We start from the raw sequence: 14,564 nt of genomic DNA on the forward strand, positions 1-14,564 counted from the left end.
GGTTGAATCTCACTCCTGGCAAGTGTTTGTGTGTACATCTGTACCTTAAAGATTTTGGCCCCATTTACACCAGTAGGCTACTCAGTGCCTGACTTTAGCAGTCCTGCAGATATCATTCACCTTAGAAGTACCTTTTGGAAACCCTAAAGCACATAAGGTCAGTGGTGCGTGTGGTGAATGTGTAACATAATGGTCTGAAAACATAGTTAGATAGAGGGTTGAACCTCACTCCTGGCAAATGTAAATGTGCGTGTAGGGTAAAATATTTTGTGAAATCTCTCACTCACTACATCACCCAATGCCAGTATTTTCAAGGCTAGTGATTTTCCTCACCTTAGAAGTACCTTGGGACAATACCCATCCTCTAAGCTCCGTGGCACATGCGATAAATGCATAACACTGTACTAGCAATATGTAGCTGGGTAGGGGTTTGAAACTCAGTTCTGGTAAGTGTGTGTGTGTGTGTGTGTGTGTGTGTGTGTGTGTGTGTGTGTGTGTGTGTGTGTGTCATCAGTATCCGGTGTGGGTGTTGGTGTGATTGTTTAATAACAGGATACATTGAGGGGGTGGATTTTGCTAAATTATTATATAGAGGACCTAGTATATGTAACCAAGAAATGGAAACCTGTTGCCTTGGAAACCAGCACTGAAATGAAATGCGTTCAAAGTAACGTTCAGAAAGTTTATTAAAACTAACAACGTTTTCGTTGTTACAAGTGAACAACTTCTTCAGAAACAAAATAATCATGACAAATACTATCAATTTTAAAAGTTCTACTCTATGAGTCACGTTTCTGTCAACCAATCATCATCAGCCATAATATTTAATTAATTACTAATTATTACTAAAAGCATTTCCTAGCGCAAACAGTAAGCTAAACTCAAGTAAATAAAAAATAACCAAATAAGTATATAAACACATATCTTATAAAACACCCAATAAAAAAGGTGTTTATAAAAAGCAAGAAAAATGAAACTGTGAATAAAACAACACAGGTTTTTACATTAATACTTATAAATAGTCTAATATAATCAGTAGCTAAGGTAACTTTTCAGTTTTAAACAACATGAAATGTTACAATTATCATTAAGACCTGGATAAGAAAATGCATTAAGTTTTAGTTGCCATTCAAGTTCACAACATTCAAGTAATAATGATGTGGGACCACCCCTAGTATTGTCTAAGATTTGATCAATTGCCACAAAAGAAAAGGAATGGTCAAGTTTATCGCTGATGTGTTTAGCTAAAGCATTGTCTGTTTTACCTTTAGCAATAGCATAAGTGTGTTCGTATACTCTGTCCTTAAATTTGTGATTGTTTTTTCTGATATAAAACGCAGGGCAGGAATTACAGTCCAATCTATGTTGAATAAAAATTTTTTTATCAGCAATCTGAAATGAATTTGTAGATTTGACACTTTTACACAGTTTACAAACACCACATTGGAAACAACGTTTAGTTTTGTTAGTAAATTTCAGTGTCTTAGTTTCCAATAACTTCTTTAAGTTGGCACCTCTCTTGTATATAGTAGAAAAATTGAAACCAATCCTGTCAAATAATAAGTTGTCCTTACTGAGGAGTTGCCAGTTCTTATGTAAAATAAATTGTACCTGTTCACTGTCTTTGTTAAAGACCGTAATGAAATTTGGCTTCTGTGAAAAGGAAGTCTCGGTCTTAAACTCTAAAGATCTAATACAGGTACCAGTAGAACTAACAATACTCATCAGCTGGCAATCAGCTTTTATACTACTATCTTGTATACCTACAAGCTTTTTGTCATGTAAAATAGCCTTAAAAACACCTGTTGTTCGCTTATTCTTAACTTCTATTACCAGTTCAAAGATTAATTGATTAGGATAACCTCGGTTTACAAACATATTAGTTAGATTATCACATTCCTTAACAAAGTCAGTTTCTAAAGAGCGTAGTCTAGCTGCTCTAACTAATTGGCCTTTGACGATAGAGCATTTCTGCTTGAATGGGTGCGCACTAGAAAAGTGTAGATACGAATTGCAGTAAGTAGGTTTTCTGTAAATATTAGAACACAAATAATTTTGGTCTACATTTTTTGTCAATTTCACATCTAAATAATCGATACTCATCGTATCAAATTTAAAGGTAAATTTAAAAAAAGGTGTAGTAGTGTTCAAATAATCCACAAAGTTTCTAGCCACTACTTGATCACCTTTAAAGATAATAAATATATCGTCAAGGAATCTAGTATAGTATCTAATCAGGCTTATCTTGTCTGGTAAGTTAAAGATGAAAGTTTTCTCCCAATAGGCTACGAAGATGTTGGCCAAGCTTGCTCCATATGGTGAGCCCATAGCTACACCATGTTTTTGTAAATAATATTGACCATTAAAGGTAAAAAAATTGTTAGTTAAAATAATATCAATTAGTTCAGTAACTAAATCTATTTAGTCTGTTGGGGCGTTGTTTTCTTTTAAAGACAACGCTGTCCATTCAACAGCTTCCATATGTGATATAGATGTATAAAGGTCTACTACATCTATTGTCAAAAAGTTGTCTTGAGCGTCTATAGTTAACTCATTCAGTTTGTCCAAAAGTGACCAGGAGTCTTTACAGACTTGAGGGATTTTTTTCAAGTATTTCTGCAAGATGTAGTCGACAACTTTAGCACATGGGTAAGTTAATGACACTCTACCGTCAATTACAGGTCTCATTGGTGGATTAAAGAGATCTTTGTGAATTTTCGGAATTCCAAACATAATAGGGAGTTTAGGGAATGGAATGTTTACATAACTGAACATGTCAATGTTAATTCTTCCTTCAATAAGTAAGTCTCTGAAATATCCTTTAACTCTGGCTTGAGCAATATTATACTCATTAAGTGAGGCTTTTAAATAAGCTGGACTACAGAGAACTAATTCCATCTTTTTGTTGTAATCACTAGTGTCAAAAATCACTAGACCTCCACCTTTGTCTGGCTTAATACAATTCACTGTTTGGGACCTTAATAATTCCAAGGCTTGTGTCTGTTCAGGAGTCACGTTATTGAAGTGTTTAACCTGTCTCTGTTTAAAAGGAATGTGTCTAATATCTAACTCACAGATGTTTTCAAATAAACAAAGCAGCAGGTGTAAAGGAGGATTGAAAGTACTAAGTGGTTTAAAATTAGTATTCACACACATTATTACCTAACAAAAAAGAGAGATTCAGTTTTCTAACGAAGCATTTTAACTCAATAATAGTTTGAGCTACATTCATGTTCCTACTAGGAATAAAGGAATTACCTTTAGCTAGTAAATCAATCAGAACTAAATCAATGTTAACTGAAGAAAAGTTGTAAATGTTAAAATCATTATTAGTGTTCTTCAATATGTCTAGTTTTGATTGAAATTGTAGCTCAAATGACTCTGGTAACGTTTCTTTCTGTTCCAACCTTTGTTTCTCTGATTTTGGACAGTCTTTGAATTTGATGTGTTCATAGTCTGCCCTTCCTTGTGAAAAACCTGCTCATTTGCATTGTTATTTATAGGTTGAGCTGACTGTTGGAAATTGTTCCTATTAGACTGTAATCTTTCACTACGTCTCAGTGGTTCATCTGATGGATAGTTAACTACTTTGCTGTTGGTATTTGAATAATATTGAGAAGAAGTATCAAGAGAAATAGGTTGGTTATTAATTGTGACACTAGGATTCTTGTTCACCCATACTTGAGTTTGTTGGGGTATAGGGTAAGCGGTCCCATTTGAATAAGCCAGATGATCACGGTTTAATTTCTTAATTTTGTTCTCTTTAAGTTTTTTTTCCTTTTCTTTTGTGGCAATTGATCAAATCTTAGACAATACTAGGGGTGGTCCCACATCATTATTACTTGAATGTTGTGAACTTGAATGGCAACTAAAACTTAATGCATTTTCTTATCCAGGTTTTAACGATAATTGTAACATTTCATGTTGTTTAAAACTGAAAAGTTACCTTAGATACTGATCGTATTAGACTATTTATAAGTATTAATGTAAAAACCTGTGTTGTTTTATTCACAGTTTCATTTTTCTTGCTTTTTATAAACACCTTTTTTATTGGTTGTTTTATAAGATATGTGTTTATATACTTATTTGGTTAGTTTTTATTTACTTGAGTTTAGCTTACTGTTTGCCCCAGGAAATGCTTTTAGTAATAACTAGTAATTAATTAAACATTATGGCTGATGATGATTGTTTGACAGAAACGTGACTCATAGAGTAGAACTTTTAAAATTGATAGTATTTGTCATAATTATTTTGTTTTTGAAGAAATTGTTCACTTGTAACGATGAAAACGTTAGTTTTAATAAACTTTCTGAACATTACTTTGAACGCATTTCATTTCAGTGCTGGTTTTCAAGGCAACAGGTTTCCAGTTCTTGGTTACTTTCACAGGACCTAGTATATGTCCTAATGTCCACATTACAAGGCCAACAGTTGTCAAAGACCGTAGAGGTTGGTGTAGACAATCCACAGCCCTAAATGTCTAGTGCCATGTACACTGACTATGTGACAGTATGGATTAGTGAACAATATAGGCAACTCTTCTAATATTCAGAATCCAGTCTCCACCCATGGATCATACATAAACACACTTGGTTAGGTAGCAACCACTATATCGGTAGTTCTCCTGCAAATTGCCCCACAGATAGTACCCATAGTATGATTGCAGTGGACTACATACCTGGTGACCACAACAGTGCCACTGACATCAGAATGTACTTTGATGTGTTAAATCTCCTGACTGAGTGTGTGTTATCCAGCAAGTAAAATGATATGGCAACCTGTTCCATCCTCTCAGTAGCCCAATCAATGTGTACAGTGGCCATTTTGTGATGTACACCACAGGACACCAGCAACAACTGCAGAGGCTGCAAATGTACTCCACAAAGATAATACCAGGCCTTACACACATGGCCTGTATGGATGGACTCCTATAACTCCAATGAATCCATGTATCATACTGTCTATGTAGGTGCAACCACTGCTTGAATTACACAGCTATGTCTCACCAAACTGGGTCAGGAACGCTACATCAGAAGATCCCAATCTGTCCACGCAACATGCCCCAGATACCTCAAGCACACATCCACACTCCAAAGGACATACTTGTGGGATAGATTCACAACCCAGACACTGTCCATGGTATGGGATATAAATCACATACATGTGAAGTAATGCACATCATTGGCCATCCAAAATACACATCTGGAGGAGTGGATGGGGAATACAATACCCACCCCTGGGGATCACTCCAGTCAGTATACTCATTAGCCACACTGGGAACTGTTTTCATGTGGCCTGATGCCAGGGTATTTCCTTGGGCTAACCTTGTAGATCCTTCATGGCCATTCACATAGTACACACCTATGAAGCTATGAACCAATGGATCTCAGTACTGCCAAACGTGTGTGTGTGTGTGTGTGTGTGTGTGTGTGTGTGTGTGTGTGTGTGTGTGTGTGTGTGTGTGTGTGTGTGTGTGTGTGTTTATGAGTGTATGTGTGTATAGTAATCTCAGTGTGTTTGTTTGATGAATACCCCCTGAGTGTGTGGTTATTAGCAAATGGAGGTGTGCCCAATCCACCACACTTACCATTCTCCACTCTGAAACAGATGTTGTCAATCACCATAAATGTATATACAACGCTCAGGCCTATAATCCATGAGGCATATACAATCACTGTTGTACATACCTGTGAAATACATGCAGCTACAGCTGTACCTTGTATATGACATGGTTGATGTATTACCACACTGCCATACCCCTTGGCCTTGCTGCAGGACCACATCCTGGTGACACATAGAGGCCTAGAATACAAACAGGATACAGCATGTGAGAAAACATTCCGTCAGCATTAAGAATAGCCATAATGCATCATGGCTTAAACTATACACACACTCTGATGTGTACCCCTTACAAATCCCAGATGACAGCACCCTACACTGCATTACCTACATGCAGTTTATTAAGGTCACCCTGTGCATCAGACCCATAGGTCCCTGCATCAATGTTTTGGATGTCAGAGATCTGGCACAGGTTTCATCATATGCACAGGTTATTGTGTGGTTTTGCCAGAGCCCTAGGCTGCACCATTTGGTTGACAGTATGGGTGTGTGTTTGGAGTATGGGAATGGCATGGCCTGTGCAGGTGTGCTGCATGTGTGTGGAGGTGAGTTTTTTGTGATATGTGTGTGTGTGTGTGTGTGTGTGTGTGTGTGTGTGTGTGTGTGTGTGTGCAAAGATACGTCATGTGGCTGGCCTACAATGATGTTTTCTGGACAGCTGTGGCCCATACACGGCAGGGTGTACAGTTCACCACCTCCAGTCATGGACATGGGAACTGGATCTGCCAAGGGTATCACGGGCACTACCACTGACAAGTCTGGAGATGGTACTTCTCTTTGATGGTGACGTATATCTGCTGGATCCGAGACCCTGTTGGAACCATCCAGGACCACGTGCCCATGGCCTGTGGTGTGTTGTCATGGACATCACACCACCCTCACTAGTGCTGGTGTCACTGCCCATATGGGAATGTGATGGTGCATGGTCAAGTGCACGCCCAGATGATTGTGGTTCTAAGCTACCTTCAAGTGGCCGCTGCCTCCCATCTGCCACAACCTGACCTCACTGTCTATCTGCGATCTCATTGCCCTCATGTATGGCTGCAATGAGTTTGCGAAAATTGCCATGGGCACCGTGGAGATGCTCTTCCACCAGCCTGCGCACTTGTCTTTTGTCTGTGCATCCATTATGGACTGAAACATGTGCCTGGTTACTGCACCAGTGGGACTTCCAACATGGGCTGGACCGGCAGCCATTCTCCTCCATGCATCCCTGCCTGCCTGCCTGACTGTGTGGGACCTTGCCAGTACTCTAACTATGGTAAGTGCCTGGGTGCTCACTTGCCATAGTCACCACACTTGCATGTTCTGTGCCAGCACCCAGCTGCCCTTCTATTATGGCTACTGGTGATGAAGAATAGGTGGACATTGTGACTGTGTGCAGTGATGGGGTTGATCTGGGTAGGATGCTAACCAATGACACAGCTGTAGCCTCTGACAACCCCAACTATGCCTCACTATGGGTATCATCATGGCCAGAATCACCAAACAAAGTAATCTCACTTACCCAGCAGGAGAGACTGCGACCACCATGGCCACCTGTGAGAAAAAGACAATATATGTACATTACTATCAGCACTATAAAGTTTGTTGGCACACACACTCACATTCTCACACTCTCACACTCTCAGTCACACACACACACACACACACACACACACACACACACACACACACACACACATACAGACACACACACATACACACATGAGGTGTCCCAAAGGCATTCCACAGACCTCAGATTAGGCAACAGATGACAGCCATGACACACACTCAGACTGAAACAGACACACTCTGGACCGCTCCTCAACATCATGCAGTGCATGCCTTTCACCTTACCGTAAATACAAATTTACATCACTCGGATATGTGAGTGTTTTTATTTGGTGGTGAGACTTCACCTACAACACACTACACCCCTGTAAACATTACTGCTGTTCATCTGTATTGCACTGTGGCCAAACCTACAGAACATACCTACCAACTGTACAGAGTTTCCAGGAATATCTACATATGTGGTTCATCTTTCCTGTCTGCTGCTCATACCTCCTATGTGTGTCTGATACATTACTGGTTAGTCCAGTGGATTGGTGACCCTACTTAATGTCGTACTGTGATATGAAGATTGCATAGCCTGCAGTACATGTATGTGAAAACAAGGGCGGTTATTGAAACAACTTCCCAAGCTTACAGTGGATATAGTAAGTGTACAAACCCTTTTTAAAATGCAATGATTTTGTGACAGATCACGTGGGACACCAGTGATATTGCCATAACATTCCTACCATTTCATATGACATATAACCTGTGCACTCCAACTGAAGAACATACACATCAGGTAGGGTTCACATATCGTACATGATATGACTACAATAGCTGGGTTGCATAGGGGTGCACACCTGTAAACTGATACTTTGGTAAAGCATCTGTTCATCTCATCACAGCATTCAGGACTCTTGGGAAGGTGTGTATCAGCATGGCACATCTTGACATGGCAATGTTTGCACACTCTCCCTTGCAGAACACCTCCAAATCTGTAAGATTGCAAAGCCATCCCCTGTGCACAGCGCTTGTCAGTTCACCACACAGATTGTGTATTGTATTTAGGTGTGGACTCAGGCTTGGCCACTGCAGAGTGTTGATTGTGTTCTTGTAAAGTCAACCTTTTGCCCAGTGGATGTAAGGTGTGGGCCATTGTTGTGTGCAATGCTGAAATACCTCTCCATACACAGGTATGTGGCAGACATCAGAAGGATTATAGTCACAAGGGACTGGTGTTTGAAACTGGTCATAATACACTCCAAATTGGCTACAGCCCCAGTTCAAAGTTATGAACAGCAAACCAAAAGCAGGACACTGCCATCAGCCTATGTCACTGTGTGGGTAGTGTGCTTCTGCCATTGTGTAGTGATTTTATATGGCCAAAATAACATGACCGAATTGTGGACAAAGTCAGTTTAGCACTGGTCTCATAACAAATTAACACATTTACACACATGCTTTTGAAAAGATGATGTATTGTTGTCCAGAAGATACACAGGACTGGATGTTGTTTGTTGTGAGGAACAGCTGCCATCTTCCAAACATACCATATAGCCAAGACATGTGAAAACCAAATACGATTGTTATCACATGTAGTACACACACAGTACTTGCCAGAGATGTCTGTCACTTCTTTGGTGTTGCTGTATGTCTCCTGGCAGCCTCCCTGGACATTGTTGGTATCGTGTCCTCCACATACATGTAGGGATGTCCACTTCTTCACAATGTCACTGTTGCACCATATCTGGAACACCTTTTGATGACTATCTGCACTGTGTTCCATGGCAGATGTAATGCTGTGGGTATGTTTCTGTAGCCTTCTCCAGGCTGATACCTTTCTAACATGTGATCCCTTTGCAGCATGTTAAGCTGTATGTGAACCATGGATTTTGCTGTAGCAGGCAACTGTGGGTCTATGTTGGGATATCCTTGGTATGTGAGCTGAGTGTTATTTGCAGTTAATCCAAGAGTCCATAATTGATGGCAGGTGTGTATCCAATATGATGTACTGCTGTGAGTTTGTCACATGGTGCTGCATCACAGTATGAGCTTCATCCTGTGCACACATATGCATCTAGTTTCTTGGACAATTTCCATGTCACATACTTGTTCCACTAACAGATTTGTTTGTTTGTCATTTGCATTGTACATATTATAGGTTACAGGACAGGCTGGCTATATGTTTGGTCTTCTGTATTCTGCTCACATTGTCATATATCAGAAATACCTGGCATTCTAACAGGTGTGTACACCTTTCATAAAAGGAATGTTTACAATATGTCCCTGCTCCTGGCCCTTTGTCCCTGCATTTTGCCAATCTTTATGCAGATGTCCTGCAATGACAGGCTTGTGAGGTAGGTATGCTACAGATATATGATGTCACATGCAAATAAGCCCCTGTGATATCCACTGTGATATTAGGCAGTGACCCTCACTACAAGTGATTATGTAGATATTGCCAGATGTCTGTGTGTAACACCTTAACATGCCTGGGGTACTGGTGAGCCAAAACAGTAAAATCTCATATTCACCGGCTTCAAGCTGTTGTACCTCATGTAGAGTCGAGGGACCTAGGTAATAGAAAGGGAGAGGTATTGTTAGCTTATTCACAATATGCATTGGTCCACAATTAATGCTACATTTATGCACAGGTACAGTATAAACTATGATATTACACAATTTGCTGTCCTTCACCATAGATGTTCACTTGTGTGCATAACTAAACCCCACCCACTGATTTTATTAATTTATCTATTTTACAGTTTGTTTACCAGGATAGTCCATTGGTCCAAGAAGAGCCTGCTTTCAATGGAGTCCCATGGAGAAAATCTCCATGAACAACAATATAATATGAAGACAATGCATTTACTGTTATGCAATAGTATTGAAGAATGATGGTATTACATAACATTATAAAAAAATCTACAATTGCAGTGAAGATATGGTTACAAATGTAAAAGGTAAAATTACGCACATATATAAGTCAACTAGAATAAGAAAACCCCATTGCTGCATATTTCTGTTACATTTGTTAGAATGTGAAATAACACAGGGTTGACATTACAGTTTTACATGAAATCTTAGCATAGTTAAAGTAGGATGGGTGATAAGAGATGAATTTGTTGAATCTAAGAAGGGTGGGACAATAACAAAAAAGAAAACAAAAGTAGAGCAAGAGTACAAGTAAATGAGACAAATGATGGTGGTAGTAGTCAGAGAAGCTCAGTATGATGAAGAGAAGATAGAAGTAAAGGAGTGTGAGAAATGGGGAGAAACAGGCGAGTCATGTGTGATGAGAACAGGAACATTCCCAGAGGCTATTGAGATGGGAATGAAGCAGGGTCTTAAAGGTAGAGTGGTTGTCTGTAGTACAGATAAGAGGTGGCAGGGATTTCCAGAGGTGAGCTAGGGAAAAGGATAGTAGGTGTCTGCCTGGAGGATGAGCAGGCTTGTGTAATTAATGAAAATTCTGGTTATTGGATCTTAGAAGTCTGTTGGGTATCTAATTTTGAAGGAGGATGCAAGGGAGGGATAGATGGAGGGATTACAGACGGGTTTATGGGCATGAGTAAGTTGAATGTAGGTAAGATGGTTGGGAAGTTCAAGCAAATTTAGTTTGTGTAGGGCATTGCAGTGGTGATATTTGGATTTATAGCTGGTAGCAAACATATATTTTCTGATAACAGGAGGATAGCTTTGTTTTTAGAGAAGATCGAAGGTTGGTAAGATGTGGGGCACCATATAGGAGACAATGAATGAGGAAGGTGTAAGACTGTACCATTTTAGTAGTGGGAGGGATGTAGTGGTTATGGTGGTAGTATTTTTCCTGACATATGCATCTCAAGACACTATAGAACACAGTTGTAATGCAATCTCAGTACATTGATGTGCACTTTTGGCTTACCTGGATGCTCCTCGCCTGTTGCCTGGGTGCTACCCACCTCCATGACTGAAAGTTCTTGTGTAGATCTTCTTGTGGGGGCTAACCCAAGGTTGGCTAGGAGCTCCTCCACTGCCGTAAGAGGGGGCTGTGTAGCTGGTGCCCCACCAGTAGTGGAAAGGTTCCTTGCTACAGCAGCAGCCCATTGTTAGGCATGCAGAAACAGGTCACTTGCTCTATGACATACCTGATCGTACATGCAGCCAGGGTGGCCCAAGTTGTTCACAGTTTGGACAATTTCATCCCACAGTGCCATCTGCTCCTGCTGGTTGTGGTGACCCCGACCAAAAGGGATGGTATAGTTCAGCAGGATGGCCTCAGTTATGGCCCGAGTCTCCTATTCATTGTAGTCCAGCTGCCTCGCCATAGCACCTGGAATACATAAAAAGGGAAACACATCACAGGACCTCAGACATTGCACAGGCTTCTTTACAGAGACAGCACATGACTAATTGTCAACAATGTACACTATATGCAAACACATGAGACTCAGCACTGTATGAACATGCATTGTACTTCTGGTCCTGTTGTGTCATATTCCCCCCATGAGGGCCAGTACATTTCCTAAATCACCATTCACATTTGTGTAGAAGGGTGACAGTGTCTGTGTTCCTTGCAGATGGGCTGTCAAAGCTGCTCAGGCTTGGCTTGCATACAGTATGTAATGGAGCTGGAAGCATGTGTCTGAGTTTATGTACGATGCAAACTGTAATGTTATCAGTCCCCAAGGGTACTTGCTATTTTTACATTTAACTGGGCAGTTTGAACCAGATCCATGATGAGGAGTAGTGTGTGTGGTGTGCATATCCACCTATACTGATGTTGAGCCAGCGTGGTGATGTTTGGCCTAAACATGTCTGCAGGTTAGCTGAAACAATGGTGTGTGTGTATGTACTATTATTGACCTCCATTACACGGTGGTCTGGGTTGTTGCCTATGAGACCCAACTATGGGAAGATGGCCTTCTCAGTGGGTGTGTCCAATTTATACTCATAGTCAGCCTTACAGTAATCCACCTGTGACCTACTATGGTCATCCAGACAAAGGATGATATGCTGGCCAGTTGGTGCCTGCTCCTGCTGTCCCCTCTACAGCCAATATAGGTTCATAGGTTCATAGGTTCGTACTAGGCTATCTGCCCTAGGGCATTTATAAGCCTAGCCAGAGTGTATGTGGATTACACCACCCCCTAGGATGAGAATACTACGCCCTTTTAGGGTTTAGTTTACTATGCCTCTGTCTAGTAGTGACAAAGAGATGACCCCCGGGGTAAACCTACGATCTCCCATCCACTCGAGATTTCTCTTGAATAGAGTCAGTGAGGGGCTCTGCCTAACATGGACTGGGATTCTGTTCCAGAGTGTAGGGAGCCTCTGGGTTATGAATCTGTCCCTCCAGCACGTTCTATTTATTTCTGTGTTGAGGTTTAAGTCACTTGTTCTCGTGGCTCTGATGGATTTGGATTTTCTGAGGTGGAGCATGTCCATTAATTCAGGATTGGACATGGCCTTATGTCAGGCACAGATCACCTCTGAGTAGGCGGTATGTGACTGAATAGAGCTGGAGTTTTTTCAGTCGGGCAGCATATGACATATGTTTAAGACCCTTTATCCTCTTGGTGAGGAACTTTTGGGGTCTTTCCAACTGCTGCAGGTGTCGGCTGAGATACATCCCAAATGGGGCATTATACTCAATCATTGACCTGATAAGAGAAGAGTACAGGGGCACAATGACCTCTCTTGATCTAGATGTGAAACCCTTCATGATAAGGTGGGCAATATAGAAGGTCTTCCTAACCACTTTGGCAATGTGAGTGTCAAATGAGAGGTTACTGTCAACCTGGGTCCCTAGGTCCCTGATTACCTCTTCCATACTTAATGGATTACCGCCTATGTGGTAATTTGTCGGTACCTTGTTTTTCCCAAAGGGTATGACTATACATTTTTTGGCGTTTAGCTTAAGGCCATGGCTCTGGCACCAATTATCTGTTTCTATGAGGCCTCTCTGAAGGATGTTTGTGTCCGCTGGAGTATCAATTATGGCGCCCAGTTTGCAGTCATCTGCGAACTTTGTCAGCCACAATCCTCCTATGTTTGCCTGTACCTCGGAAAAATAAATGCCGAACAAGAGGGGTCCCAGGACTGAGCCCTGTGGGACACAGTGACTGGCTTAGAGTCTGACATAGCTCCAGCAACTCTGACCCTGTAGGTTCTGTCCTTGAGCCAGTTTGCAACCCATCTTGTGACATATGGGTTTACATTTAAGCTGGTGAGTTTGTCTATGATGCCCGAGTGGGGTATTGTGTCAAAGGCTTTGCAAGGTCAAGGTAGGCTGTGTGAACTGCCTTACCCTCATCAATGGCCTTAGTGACTGTTTCAAAAAAAGTCGACCAAGTTCAGAAGGCAGGATCTGCCCTTGACAAAGCCAAATTGGGTAGGATCCAATGTCTGTAGGTCCCCAATGTCTTTGTTTATGAGTTCCATAATGATCCTCTCCATAGCTTTGCAGACCAGGCTCATCAGGCTTATGGGGGTAGTTTCCAGGGTCCGTGAAGCACCACCTTTGTGAAGTGGGACCACTGTTGCCGTCACGCCACTCTTTGGGTACGTATCCTGTGGTAAGGCTAAGATTAAACAGCAGCCTTATGTGTGGGTTTAGTTCCTCTTGGAGTTCATGTAGCACACAGCCGGGACACCACCCGGTCCCATTGATGCTGTGTTTTAGCTTTAGAGAGGGCGTCTCACCTGGGCATCTGAGATGTTAGGGAGGCTACACTCTGCTGGGATAGTTATTTCTCCTTTGGGGAGGGGAGGAGAAATTTGCACTGAACCTGTCTGCCAGAATGTTGGCAATGTCAGTGGGTTCAGTGTATTTTGTGTCATTTTGGACTAACTCTGAGCATATCTGGGAGTTTCCACCCAGGTTTCTAACATAGCTAAAGAAGGCCTTGTGATTGTCTTTTGTGTTATTTGCGAATTTTCTCTCAAAGTTGGCCTTGGATGATTTTATGAGTGATCGTAGTTTTTTGCTAGTACTGATCAGAGATGCTTTTCCTTTTAGGGATTTTGCTCTGTCATGTAGTAGCTTCCTCCTTCTGTTGTAAAGTTTGTTTATGGCTGGGGTCCACCAGACCGGTCGCCTGCCTTTGGGGGAATGGGTCTTGGTTTTATTTGGGATTGCATGATCCATGCATTCTTGAAGGTGCCCATAGAAGGCATTTGAAAGGGATTCAGCAGTGTGGGTTGTGGTTTCCACTGGCCCAGGGGCCTTGAAAGATACCACTGCAGTCTTAAGAAGTGTGAAGTTTGCTTTTGAGAAGTTCTTCACTGTGGTTTTTTGTGCGGGGGGTGGGGGCGGGATGTGGATTTCCAGTGAGATTAATTTATGGTCTGATCTTACCAAAGAGGGATGTACTTCCAGTGTGGAGCATTTTGTCCCCATGTTTGTGATGATCAGGTCTAGT

The sequence above is a fragment of the Protopterus annectens genome, chromosome 5.part1 (genome assembly GCF_019279795.1).
Source record: "Protopterus annectens isolate FY-2018-M chromosome 5.part1, PAN1.0, whole genome shotgun sequence".
Classification (NCBI taxonomy): domain Eukaryota; kingdom Metazoa; phylum Chordata; order Ceratodontiformes; family Protopteridae; genus Protopterus; species Protopterus annectens.